The 13,735-nt window shown below is 31.9% G+C and overlaps 1 protein-coding gene across 2 annotated transcripts in view; it reads left to right on the plus strand.

Moving 5' to 3' along the window:
• Nucleotides 1-13,735, plus strand: part of ttyh3b (tweety family member 3b) — a 48,898-nt gene that overhangs the window by 1,561 nt on the left and 33,602 nt on the right. The window lies entirely within an intron of this gene.

Consider the following 13,735-nt stretch of genomic DNA (forward strand, 5'->3'; position numbering starts at 1 on the left):
AAATGGTCATAATTATGAGTAACAAACAGAAAATGTGGAAATTATGCATCAATTTGATAGTACATCTGTGAAGTGTTAGTTTGAAAGCATTGGAGTGATTATTGACCCAGTAGCTTGACTACTACTAACCAGCCTAAACTACCCTCAAAATCCACCCTGGTCAAGCTTGGACATTTTTTCAATGCTTTAAGAGTGCTATTGATTTGTTATCGGTTTTAATGAATTCACCATTTTACCCAGCTCCTCATGTTGCACTTGAGAACCGATTGTCCAATCAGTGAGCAGTTACCGTCCAGAAATGATGTTATGCTTTGGAGCCGTGTGGAGATAGTCAGCGTTTGTGTACTTGCCCACCCACAGGAATGGATATATCAACACCCAGTAGGAGACATTATGTGCCGTCGCATGTATAATGCATTTGTACATGCATATGCGACATTTGGTCATATGTATAATGCAGAGGCATTCAGGATTACTGCTGTATCTCGGTTGCAGCATCATTAGGGGAATGCTGCCAGAAATTGGAAAAGCAACCTGTCTGTCAGTATGGTTCTTGGTGTAAACATCTAATTAGATGATTTAACATTGTCTGAGAAGATCTGCGCCATGCATTGGTGGTGTGCATCATGGCAGCATTACATCATGGTATCAAAATAATAACACATGTTCCTTAGGTTATACACCATTGTATTTTTTATATTAATAAGCTCTGTCAGATAGAAATATGGAAATTATTCAGTATTCGGTTGGGGCAATGTAGCTAAATAAATGTTTTGTTTTCAATCATTTGATGATATTCTCAATATTTATGTGAATGCTCTTAAATGCATCATTTTTTTTTTACCATAATTTCAACCAAACAGCCATTGTAGACAGGTAGGTTCAAAATATGCAAATTGAGTAATATATATAAAAAAAATATTGACTTATTTTACTGAATGCATTTGAAGCATTCAAACTCTAATGCAAATAAAATCTAATATATATATATATATATATATATATATATATATATATATATATATATATATATATATATATATATATATATATATATATATATATATATATATATATATATATAAAATGCCATGCAGAGAAGTTTTGAATAATTTCATTGAACTGGACAATTTGAACTGATTCATAGAAATAAATCAAGCATACAAACTCTAAAGCAAATTTGATTGTTTACATCTTGCTACTCATACCTGCAAGACGAGGTAGATTTAAAATGTATATGCAAATTGAGTAATATCTAAAAAATATATGTATATTAAAAAAATGTCAAATGAATAACTTAAAGTTTTGAATCTTTTCATTGAATCAGACAGTTTGAACAGATTAATGAAAATTAATCAAGCATACAAACTCTAATGCAAATGTTATTGCTTATATTTAAATAAAAATGAACGCTAATGCTTTTAAACCATCACTCCTAGCGGTGAGGTAGATTCAAAATGTACATGCAAAGTTATATCTAATATATATATATATATATATATATATATATATATTATTTTGAAAAAAATTTTACTGTTTAAAATAACTCTTTTCTATTTAAATATATTTTTAAAAATGTAATTTATTCCTGTGATTTCAAAGCTGAATTTTAATCAAAGCTGAAAAATCATATATCAATATTCTCTAATGTTCTGCTCAAGAAAAAATTATTATTATTATGTTTAAAACAGCGGAGTAGAATTTTTTTTCAGGTTTTTTGATGAATAGAAAGTTCAGAAGAACAGCATTTATCTGGAATAGAAATATTTTGTAATATTATGTTTGTTATAAATGTCTTTATCATCACCTTTAATCAATTTAAAGTATCTTTTCCAAATGAAAGTATTTATTTCTATAATGTTTCATGATATTACTGCTTTTGCTGTATTTTGGATCAAATAAATGCAGGCTTGGTGAGCAGAAGACAATTCTTAAAAAAAAAAAAAAAAAAAAAAAATCTTACTGTTTAAAAACTTTTGACAGGTAGTGTAAAAAAATATAAAAAATAATTATAAAAAATCATAAAAAATATTATGCAGACAATTCCAAGAGTGTTTTAGAGTGATGAATCAATCGAATCGCTTAAACAAAGTTTTGAATAATTTAATTAAATTAAACAGTTTGATAGTTTCATAGAAATAAATCAAGCATACAAACTCTAATGCAAATTTTATTGCTTAGCATTTATTTTTATTTAAATGTAATGCTTTTAAAACAACTTACTACTGATGACGACAATACTAGTTTAATGAAACAGTTTCTAGCAAACTTAAATGAGAAGTTCACTTCCAGAACAAAAATGTAAAGATAATGTACTCACCCCCTTGTCATCCAAGATGTTCATGTCTTTCTTTCTTCAGTCGATAAGAAATTATGTTTCTTGAGGAAAACATTTTAGCATTTCTCTCCATATAGTGGACTTCAATGGTGCCCACGAGATTGAACTTCCAAAATGTAGTTTAAATGCAGCTTCAAAGGGCTCCAAATGATCCCAGCCGAGGAAGAAGGACCTTAGTTATCAAAACGATTGGTCATTTTCAAAACAAACTGACAATTTCTATACTTTTTTAACCTAAGGTTGAGGAAGAAAAAGAGAATTTTTCGACATTCTCTAACTATATTGACCTGGATTATACTGACTACACATGCGCATCACAGAAACGAGACAAGACGAGCATTTGAGGTTAAAAAGTATATAAATTGTCAATTTGTTTTGAAAATGGCAGATCGTTTTGCTAGATAAGACCCTTCTTCCTCGGCTGGGATCATTTAGAACCATTTGAAGCTGCATTTAAATTGCATTTTGGAAGTTCAAACTCCGGGCACCATTGAAGTCCACTATATGGAGAGAAATCCTGAAATGTTTTCCTCAAGAAACATAATTTCTTTACGACTGAAGAAAGAAAGACATGAACATCTTGAATGACAAGGGGGTGAGTGCATTATCTGTACATTTTACAAAAACATTAAAATCATTGTGAAATCATGTGCTTTATTTTATATTTTTGAAATCACAAGTAAACTGAAGTATCAGCAGGGGCTGGGTTTAAATGGAGAAACTGGCTTACATCACCAGAGAAAAGTCTTACTTTTTACCAGAAGTTCGAAGTTTTTTTTTTATTAGAAAATAAAAGGTTAAACGAAAACATCCAAAATATACATTTCGAAAAATAAGTAGAGTGATTTTTCATTTAATGAAGACTTAAAAATAATCATAAATAATTTGTGAATATTCTATACATCGCCTAGCTATATTGACCACCACGGTATTGCCATCTGTCACCATTATTGTACCATGGTGCTGCCACACTACTTAATTGTTTTCACTGTTTTAAGTTTTGGACTTCTTTCAGACAGAGATGAAGGTCACAGAGACACTTCTCTAGTTCAAATGTCAAGTAGGGCTGTTTACTGTTCACTTCATAAAATAAGGCTATTTGTCAAAGCAGCCATTCTCCAGAGGACCACTAGGAAATGGCATCCAGCTGCGTGAAATTGCAGCCATGGTTGCTTTTGCTCACTAGCTATAGCTGTCACTGACCACATCCAGCGCTGTATGGTAAAATGGCCAACAACAGTCACTTGTTTCCAAAAAAAGAAATCCGCGATGAAAAGAAACTCATGGCTGCGGTAATAGAAATCGATCTCCTAGGTTTCAACATTGTGGAGTGGAAAGATCAAATGAATGCAATTCAATACTGCAATGCATCGTCAATTTGTAAAGTTCCTTTAGAGACATAAACTCATTAATCACAGCAGATTTGGTTGAGTACGAATGCTTTCACAGTTTTGCAAGGTCAAGACGTATTATAAGTGATTGCATTCAACTTGTGTGTCAGTAAGGCCTGGGATGTTTGGAGATGGGCTTGGCCTAGTTGGTTGGCTTGTTAGATCTGAGGTCACAGGAAAGCCACGGGGTATGTGGGGGTAAATCTGTATGAGATGAGGTCATGACAAGCCCTTGGGTCTGTCTGGTCTGGCAGAGCAGAAGGGAAGAGAGTGAGTGAGTGAGTGAGTGAGGGAGAGAGGGCGGGGAGAGGAGAGGAAGAGGAGGGGGCTGGGTGTTGTTATTCTCTTTTTGATAAAAGATGAATGCACCCCTTTCTGTGGGCTTCTGTGAAAACGGGGTTTAATCCCTAATGCATCCCAGAGTGCTTTGCAGGCATCCTTTTGTCAAATGGACACATCGTCTTTATGCCAGTACCCCCTTGCTCTCATTCTCACACTCTCATACATGCATGCTGGGACATATGGGGGTCTGCACTCGTTCACACCGACACTAGTATGCCAGTACAGTGGCCTGTAAATATCAACTGTGGTGGCTGGTATATAAGATTTTTAAATCTTAGACAGTAAGATTTTTAATGTTTTTAAAGAAGTCTCTTCTGCTCACCAAGTCTGCATTTACTTGATCCAGAATACAGCAAAAGCAGTAGTCTTGTAAAATATTTTTATTTTTAAAAAAAGAACTTTTCTATTTGAAAATATTTTAAAATGTAATTTATTCCTGTGATCAAAACTAAATTTTTAGCATCATTACTCTAGTCTTCAGTGTCACATGATCCTTCAGAAATCATTCTGAATGATGCTGACTTGCTGTTCAAGAAACATTTCTTATTATTATTATCATCATCAATATTTAAAACAGTACATTTATTTCATTTTTGGGAAAGAAATTATAGACATTAATACTTTTATTTAGCAAGGATGCTTTAAATTGATCAAAAGTGATGATAAAGTCATTTATAATGTTACAAAAGATTTTTTATTTTAGATAGATGCTGTTCTTTTGAACTTTCTATTTATCAAAAAACCTGAAAAAAGTCTACTTGGCTGTTTTCAACATGTAAATGTAAAAATGTAAAAATCTATACAAATATAAAATGTAAAAGTCTATACTGTCACTTTTGATCAATTTAATATATTTTTGAAAATACTGTAAGTATTAAATTCTTTCAAAAAAAATCTGACCCAAACTTATGAACCATAAATATGTGTATATATAGCATAATAAGGTAAGTATTTGGTAGAACTTTTATTAGCCACTTGTTTATTGTTGTTAGTGGTGCAAAAATGACATACTTGAGCAGGTTTTTGCCATTTTTATTCACTGTTTAGCACTTTACGTAAATAGTCCTGCAATGTGGAAAAAAATCATTAGTTATTAATACGAGGCAGGATTGAAACTTAACAAGAGCTTGTCACAAAAATGCTACCAAAATGAACAAAAATGCCCCATAAATTAAAGACAAAGGGGCAAAAAAATGCCCCTTGCACAATTAAACAAAATTAAATGTGAAAATGAATGAAAAGTCAATTTGCGGAAATTACACTTGGATTCGCTCACACTACTGCAGGTTGCTTTTACACACTGTTTTGTGCAGAGTTGAGCTTTATAACCAATCAAACACGTTTTTGTTGAACTTAGGAATGCATTGGCTAATCAGAAGCGTTTAGACTCAGTTAAGAGTCAGCTCTGAAAATGCAGAGGCTGGTGTTGAATTCGCATGCTCGCAAATTCTCTCAGCATAAACAACACTGCAGATACAAAGTAAATAAAATATGGATTTCATAACCTCAGTGATTATAACATGAGTTTTTGCATAACTTGTGCTAGACTTGGCTAACGCCATGGACCGACATGGTTGTCTGTGAAGCCAGAATGTGACATGCCCAAAGTGAAAAAAAAAAGTTTTATATTGTTTTCTATATTGATATTAATAATCATCATTACAATATAAAGAGCAATAATGTACAATAATGTTTGTTGTCATAAAATTGCAGCCCTATGAGCCTCTGTTTTTTACAATTTTAAACAGTCTATTGTTATTGAAAACCGTTTAAAATATTGATGAAAGTAACTGGGTAAACTGAAGTATTTGACATTAAAGACAACATATGGTTTTTATAATAATAAGGTGATTATAAAAATTCCAGGGGGCAAATATTGCAGGGTCATAACTGGATGCTAAATAATTGTACAATACATTTTTTAAATGCTACATAAAATATTTAATGTTTTAGTTGCAATATAGTTTCTTTTTATACAGACATCTTTGTAAACAGATTTTTAAACAGACGCAGCAGTCCAGCTCTACTTCCTTTTAAATGGGGCAAAGATGGCACATCTTATGAACACACATAGCCAGTGCCATTTCAGCATTATTCAGCCCCCAAGGCCTCACTTCAACCACCCTTATAACTGTGTTCACATCCTGGCACTGAGAAGAAGACATACATATGCACTATTGGATTGAAAACATCTGTGCGGTGGAGGGTTCGCTGGATCTTGGGGCACTCAGCACAATAGTTTGTCTGGATCTGGCCCACTAGTAGCTGCCAAAACATGTCAGCACTTTGTCGTCCTCTTTTCTCTGTACTTCAATGCCACATGGACCTCATCCACATCCGCACTTGGTGTCCCTATGTCTTTCTTTTGAGAAGATAATAGTGACTGTCTTACTTACTAATGAACTGTTCTGTTGAATCGGTTCTTTTTAATGAATCCGTCAAACCAATGCACAAAGTGTGCCTGTAGGTCACTTGACTTCGAGAGATTTGTTTGGAAGGTGAATTATAGTGGGTGACATGTTAGTACAACAAATAAGACAACTTTTACAATCTGTGTAACTTAATTGAGAACATGGGTATAAACATTAGAATTCACCTAAATATTTAAGCCCGTTTCACAACAACAGAATAGCACAGCCACACAGGGACTTCTTGGAATACTGTTGGAGGGATAATTCACTCAAAAATATTTTTGTCCATACAGTGGAAATCAGTGGGGTCCAAAACAGCACTGGTCCTGGCTTTCATTTGTATTTCACTGAAAATAAGAAAATATGAAAATCCTGTGCCAATTTGTACATTTAAAATATTTTTGGATGCGAATGGAGTGGAGTATGGAAGCCCGTTTCCACCACTAAAAAAAAGAAAAAAAGGTAGTTGCAACTTTTTATCTCGAAATTCTATACAAACTCTATTGATTTTTTTTTCTCTGAACTGTGAGATATAAACTTGCAAATGTGAGTTTAAAAAGTCAGAATTGTAAGATAAAAATTGCAATTCAGACTTTTTTTTCTCAGAATTGAATGATATAAAACGTGTTATTAAGTCAGAATTGCGAGATTTTAGCAATTTTAAGGAAAAACTTGCATAACTCTTCTCCACAAAATTGCTAGTTTAAATCTTGCAATTCTGACTTTATTCCATGCAAGTGCGAGTTGAGTCAGAACTGTGCGATATAAACTATCTGGTAAATATCTGTCTTTTTTCCCCTCTCAGAATTGGACAAAAAAACTCGCAATTGCGAGTTCATATCCCACAATTCTGAGAAAAAAAAAGTTAGAAATGCGAGATATAAACTATATATAAAATTATATAAAATTGCGAGGAAGTCAAAATTGCGAGATACGAACTTTTAAAAAATGTGTATCTCACAATTCAGTTTTTTTTTTTCAGTTTATTATGCAATTCTGACTTCATTTCTCAGAATTGCGAGTTTATCTCACAATTCTAAGGGAAAAAAGCAGAATTATGAGATTTCGGAATTCTGAAAAAAAAAGATCTCAGTAAATTTTTTTTCTTGCAATTTTGAGAAGGAAAGTGAGAATTGTGAGTTTATATCTCGCAATTCTGACTTTTTTGTCACAATTGCGAATTCGTATCTCATAATTCGGAGAAAGTCAGAATTACAAGTTCATGTTTAGTTTTTTTTTTCTTGCAATTGCAAGTTTATTATGCAATTCTGAGGAAAAGGGTCAGAATTGTTCATTTACGTCTCGCAATTGCAAGTTCATATCTCACAATTCTGAGAAAAAAGTTAGAAATGCAAGTTATAAACTCTTAAAAAATTTTTAACTCTTAATAAACTTTTAAAAAATTTGTATCTCACAATTCGGTTTTTTTGCAATTGCAAGTTTATTATGCAACTGAGGAAAAAAGTCAGAATTGTGAGTTTGTATATCACAGTTCTGAATTAATTTCTCACTGAATTTATTTCACAATTTGGAGGAAAAAAGTCAGAATTTTGAGATATAAACTCGCAATTCTAAGAAATATCACGGTTTAGTTTTTTTCTTGCAGTTGCAAGTTTATCATGCAAATCTGTGAAAAGTCTATATATTGCAATTCAGACTTTTTTTTCTCAATTGCAAGTTTATATCTCACAATTTGGAAACAAAAAAGTCTGAATTGCGAGATATAAACTCGCAATTCTGAGAAAAAAAAAAGAATTTATATCTTACAATTGAGTTTGTCACGCAACTCTGAGGAAAAAAGTTGGAATTGTGAGAAATAAACTCGCAATTGCCAGGAATATGTCAGCATTTTGAGATATGAACTCGCAATTCTGAGAAAAAGTTAGAATTGCAAGTTTATATCTGTGCATTTTAATTTCTCAATTGCAGTCAGAATTGTCAGATACAAACCCGCTATTCTACGAAAAAAGTTAGAATTGGGAGTTTATATTTCACAATAAAAAAATTTTTCTCACAATCGCAAGTTTATATCATGCAATATCAAGACATAAACTTGCAATTGTGAGGAAAAAGTCGCAATGACCTTATTTCAGTGGTGGAAACGGGCTTCAATAAAGTGACCACAGAATACCAAAGCGGACTAAAAAAGTAACTGTGCAAACTTTTTGGTCCAACATTGACTATTTTAAATGCTTAAGTATATATTCTTATGCATTTACATTTTAAGGCACTAATTGGAAATACTAGGCACTTTGTGTGTGGATTGCCTTTTTTGTCTTTTATTGAAAAAAAAAAAACATAAATTAAATATTAATATATTTATTCATGTAAATGATATATTTATTTGGTATTCAATCATCTTTGTATTTAAATATTTATTTCAATTAAGCCATTGTTGCTGGGTAGATTTGTTTAAAAAACACTTTTTTGTGTATTTCACATTTACAATAGATGATGACAGAATTTTCATTTTTGGATGAACTATTTCTTAAAGTGAATCTGTGAATCTTTTTTAATTGTTTTGTTAAAGCAAATGAACCGAATCACTAAAATGATTCATAACACTGCAGATGTTGTTCTGTAGAGACGTATTTAGAAGTGTATTAGCTCAACCAATGATGCAATTTCCTATATTCCATTATTTGTGTCCTAATAAAACCCTGAAGTTCTCTTTGTTCACCTAGCTATGTACTTCCTGTATGTGGGAGATGCGATTAGCAGATGCTGTACATCTGTTTTGGTTGGTTTCAGGCTTCTGTTTTCTCATGGTTACTGTACTAAAGATCTCGGCGCAACTTTTGTCTGTTCTCTGTCCAGAATGAGAGGAATTTATGACCGTTTCTAAATCAGCAATAATTTGAGAATATTTCTGTTTGCTGGAGACGGCTTCTACAGCTGTGTTGCCGTTCTCGTTTGACGTGTGGAAAAAGCACTATGGTTTTTTTCTCAGCAGGGAATGCTGGAATAATTAAAAGCATATTGGACAGGAAAGGGGCCCAGCTGGCAGGAAGTCACGAGTAGTGGCGATGAAACGATTTACACCAGAACACTGCGCTGTACACACACAAACACACATACTAATGACACATAAACACTGAGCTGAGAGGAAAATGGCATTGTGCTTAAATGACTGATTACTGTTTTAACTTAACCATTATTCTCTCAGTACAGATGGGGGTAATATGGTGATTTCAGTCTGGTTTTGTCAATAAGCAGTGTGTTCTACAACATAATATTGCTGAGTAACAATCTGTTGTTACTGACCAGATCCTAAATATGTACATAAAGAACTGCAAGGTTTACATGAACATTAACTATCTGGCTTTGCTTTTTGAATAAAGATGGGGTTCCACATTTAAAAAAATGGTCTACTGGATCAGTTCAGTGGAAAGCACAATTTAATTTAGTTTATTTTAGTAGTTGTCTACCGATATAGTTTTCTTTTATTTTTATATTTAATGCACTGCTTATTTAATATACACAAATAGCTCTTTGATTTATACTATTATTTTACATAATATCTACTTGAAACTCAATTTTGAGTATTTTTTTTATTCACCATTTTTCTTATTTTACACTATATATACTTAATTCACCTTTGAGTAAATATTTTACAGTAATTTACATGCACATGAATGAAATGTTGTGGATTTACTTTTTACTTTAATTTTGTTATTTTATTTGTGTAGGCTATAATATAAAATTTATATTTTTATTTTATTTATTTTGATGGCCCACATTGCTGATATTTAATGTAATATGTAATATACAATACATACAAACTTTTATATATATTTTTAGAAAAAAAAACATTAATTTAATTGTATTATTTTATTTATATTTATGTGGGTGATGAAGAATATAAAAAATTGTGTATTTTTTTTATTTTATTCTATTTATTTTGATGGCCCTCATTGCTGATATTTAATATATTATGGAATATACAATATATACAAACTTATTTATATATATATATATATATATATATATATTAGAAAAATATAAAAAATAATTTATTTAATTTAATTGTATTATTTTATTTTTATTTATGTGGGTGATGAAGAATATAAAAAATTGTATATTTTTATTTTGATGGCCCACATTGCTGATATTTAATGTAATATGTATTATACAACACATACAAACTTTTATATTTCTTTTAAGAAAAATATGAAAAATTATTTATTTAATTAAATTTTTATTGTTTTATTTTTATTAATGTGGATGTGGAAGAATATAAATTTTTTTAGATTTATTTTTATTTATTTTGATGGCCCACATTGATGATATTTAATGTAATATACAATACATAACCTTTGTGTATTTTTTTTTAATCTAAAAATTGTATATTTTTTATTTTATTCTATTTATTTTGATGACCCACATTGCTGATATTTAATGTAATAAGTAATACACATACAAACAGTACCTGACATGGATCATCCGCTTATGTTTACCAATCCTGCTGCTTGAAATAATTACAAAACAAATTTGACTTTTTAAAAACATATTTGATTCATGCACGCACATTCATAAACAACTCTCTGGGTTTGATTTAAAGGCATTCCTGTAATCCTGTAGCTGTCGCTTCCTGCCATCCTGCTCTTTATTACTGTAGAGTCAGCCCAATACAAACTTCAGTTCAGTCTTTCCCTCTCTGTGTCTCTGAGGGCTGGTAATAAGATAATTACATTTGAGAGTTACAGACTCCCTCCCCTATTCCAATCTTCTCCTGGATTTTTCATCTAGTTTTTTTCTCTTTGGTCTAGATTGCTAGTTAGTCGTCTTTTGTAATTGCATTTAAATCTGTATCTGTCCAGGAAATCTAAGCTTCTTAAACCTGGTTTAGTTTTATATAAAAACAATAGAAGTCTATGACATATCCTCATTTAGATTTGCAACGTGAGTGTGTGTGCGTGAGAGCTGATAATTAATCCTCTCTAATCTCTTTACGGATGCTGTCTTTGGTGACTGATTCAAATGAGCTTTGACAGGTCGACAGACAGAAGCCGACATCAACTCGCTCACAGGTCCCTCAATCTCACAGACCACCAGGGATGGATATTAATGTGAAAATCTCATGACCCTAGTTTTAAGCCATAATACAATATCTCAGCCCACTCAAGATGAGGAAGTAAGTCAATTACGACATTTCGTCGCTGCGGTATTAGTGACACACGGGTGACATCTGGCATGATGACTGGGTCAATCTGGGCATTTGAGGACAAATGAGTGTCTGACTCTATTTAGAAAACTTGAGTTTGTGATTAACAAAAGTGTGGTAATGCTGCATTTTCTTTCATGTTTCAGCTGTCTTTCAGTTAAAACATTTTTGACTCAAAGGCTCACGACTGACTAACACATACAATATGTGTGCATGTATATATACATATGTGACCCTGGACCACAAAATGAGTCGCAAGTAGCTTGGTATATTTCTAGCACTAATCAACAATACATTGTATGGGTCAAAATAATAGATTTTTCTTTTATGCAAAAAAATCATTAGGATATTAATTGAAGATCATGTTCCATGAAGATATTTTGTAAATTTCCTACCATAAATATATCAAAACTTAATTGTTGATTAGTAATATGCATTGCTAAGAACTTAATTTGGACAACATTAAAGGCGATTTTCTTAATACTTTTTTTTGGCACCTTCAGATTCCAGATTTTCAAATAGTTGTATCTTGGCCACATATTGTCCTATCAGTTTTGTCCTATTGTCCTAACAAACCATACATCAATGGAAAGCTTATTTATTCAGCTTTCAGTAAAAAAAAAGTACCCTTGTGACTGGTTTTGTGGTCCAGGGTCACATATATATGTGTGAATTATATAGTTGTATCATTAATAGAAACTGCGTGTCAGTATAGATTAAAAAAATAATAATTTTGTGATTCCAGAAGTTTCAGGAACCAGAAGGCCAGTTTCTGTTTTCATTTTTCTGGATTCACTTTTTTCCATTTAAAATTTTCAGCCTCTGTTTTAATGGTTGAATTTAATTTTATTAATCAAAAAGTTTAGTTCATTTAAATCATGAATATGAATAAATATGACGGTTTAAGAGTTTAAAAGTTTAACAAAAAATGTTTCCCTCTGTTTCCATTAATTTTCTGGATTTTATTTTATTGTTTTCATCCAGTTTTAATAATCAGACGCATCTCTAATAATTAATTTTATATTACAATTAATTTATTATTTATTATTTATTTTTTCAGAAATAATGTGTTGTGTATTTACATTTTTCTGCTAAGTAAATTTTGGTAAATATTTTTTCTAGTAAATATTTCTTAACAAAAACAATGTTTTAATAATAATTTTATTAGTAGTAGTTACTATCATTACATTAAATAATATATTTTTGTCAGTTTCTTTAAGTTAAACCAAACTTTAATTTTGAAGGGTTGCTGTAAAGACTTTTAAGTTTCTGTTTGTATATGATATGACCAGTTTTTTTTTTTTTAAAGAAACTTTAAAATGCTCATAAAGTGGCTCTCAGAGCAGTTCTAAAGATTGGATTTATGTGTTCTTGTACTTATCGAGGAGACAGAGAATGAAAACGCATCAAAACGTCACGTGCTTCAATATGTGTGTAGTAAACGAAACCATTCGTCTGAGCCATTCATTCACAAAGACACGCAGAACATGCAGGATTCATATTTAAATAGTATTTTTGCAGCTTAATATTAAAAGACACGCATTTTGATCTAAGTGTACTGACCTGCTTTTTATTTATCAATATTTGGCAAATTCCATTACATTCCACGTTATACAGTAAATTCAGTTTTTATGACTGGATTCCATGATTCTTTTTGCGTTTTCCGCATCGCAAAAATTAAAGGTCCCTAAGCTTATTAGTGCTGGACGAACATTCAGAAGATCATTTCCCTTTTTAGAGGTAAATTATAGTTAGAAATACCTTTCAGAATGTTATTTTGATAGGAATGCTGTTCCAGGACTAAAATGGAATGTTGATTTAGTAGCATATTCTTGTACTTGCCACCATAGTGTGTGTGTGTGTGTGCGTGCGTGCGTGCGTGCGTGCGTGCGTGCGTGCGTGCGTGCGTGCGTGCGTGCGTGCGTGCGTGCGTGCGTGCGTGCGTGTGTGTTTATGCAGATTTGTATACAGTTGAACCTCTGAGCTTATACACCACAGCTCTGAGACCGAAAGAAGTCTCCCATGTACAGCCTGACCTACATTTGCTGCATATGGAGAAAAATCTAGATCATTCATGACACTTCTGGTT

This window comes from Garra rufa, chromosome 6 (assembly GCF_049309525.1).
Source record: "Garra rufa chromosome 6, GarRuf1.0, whole genome shotgun sequence".
Classification (NCBI taxonomy): domain Eukaryota; kingdom Metazoa; phylum Chordata; class Actinopteri; order Cypriniformes; family Cyprinidae; genus Garra; species Garra rufa.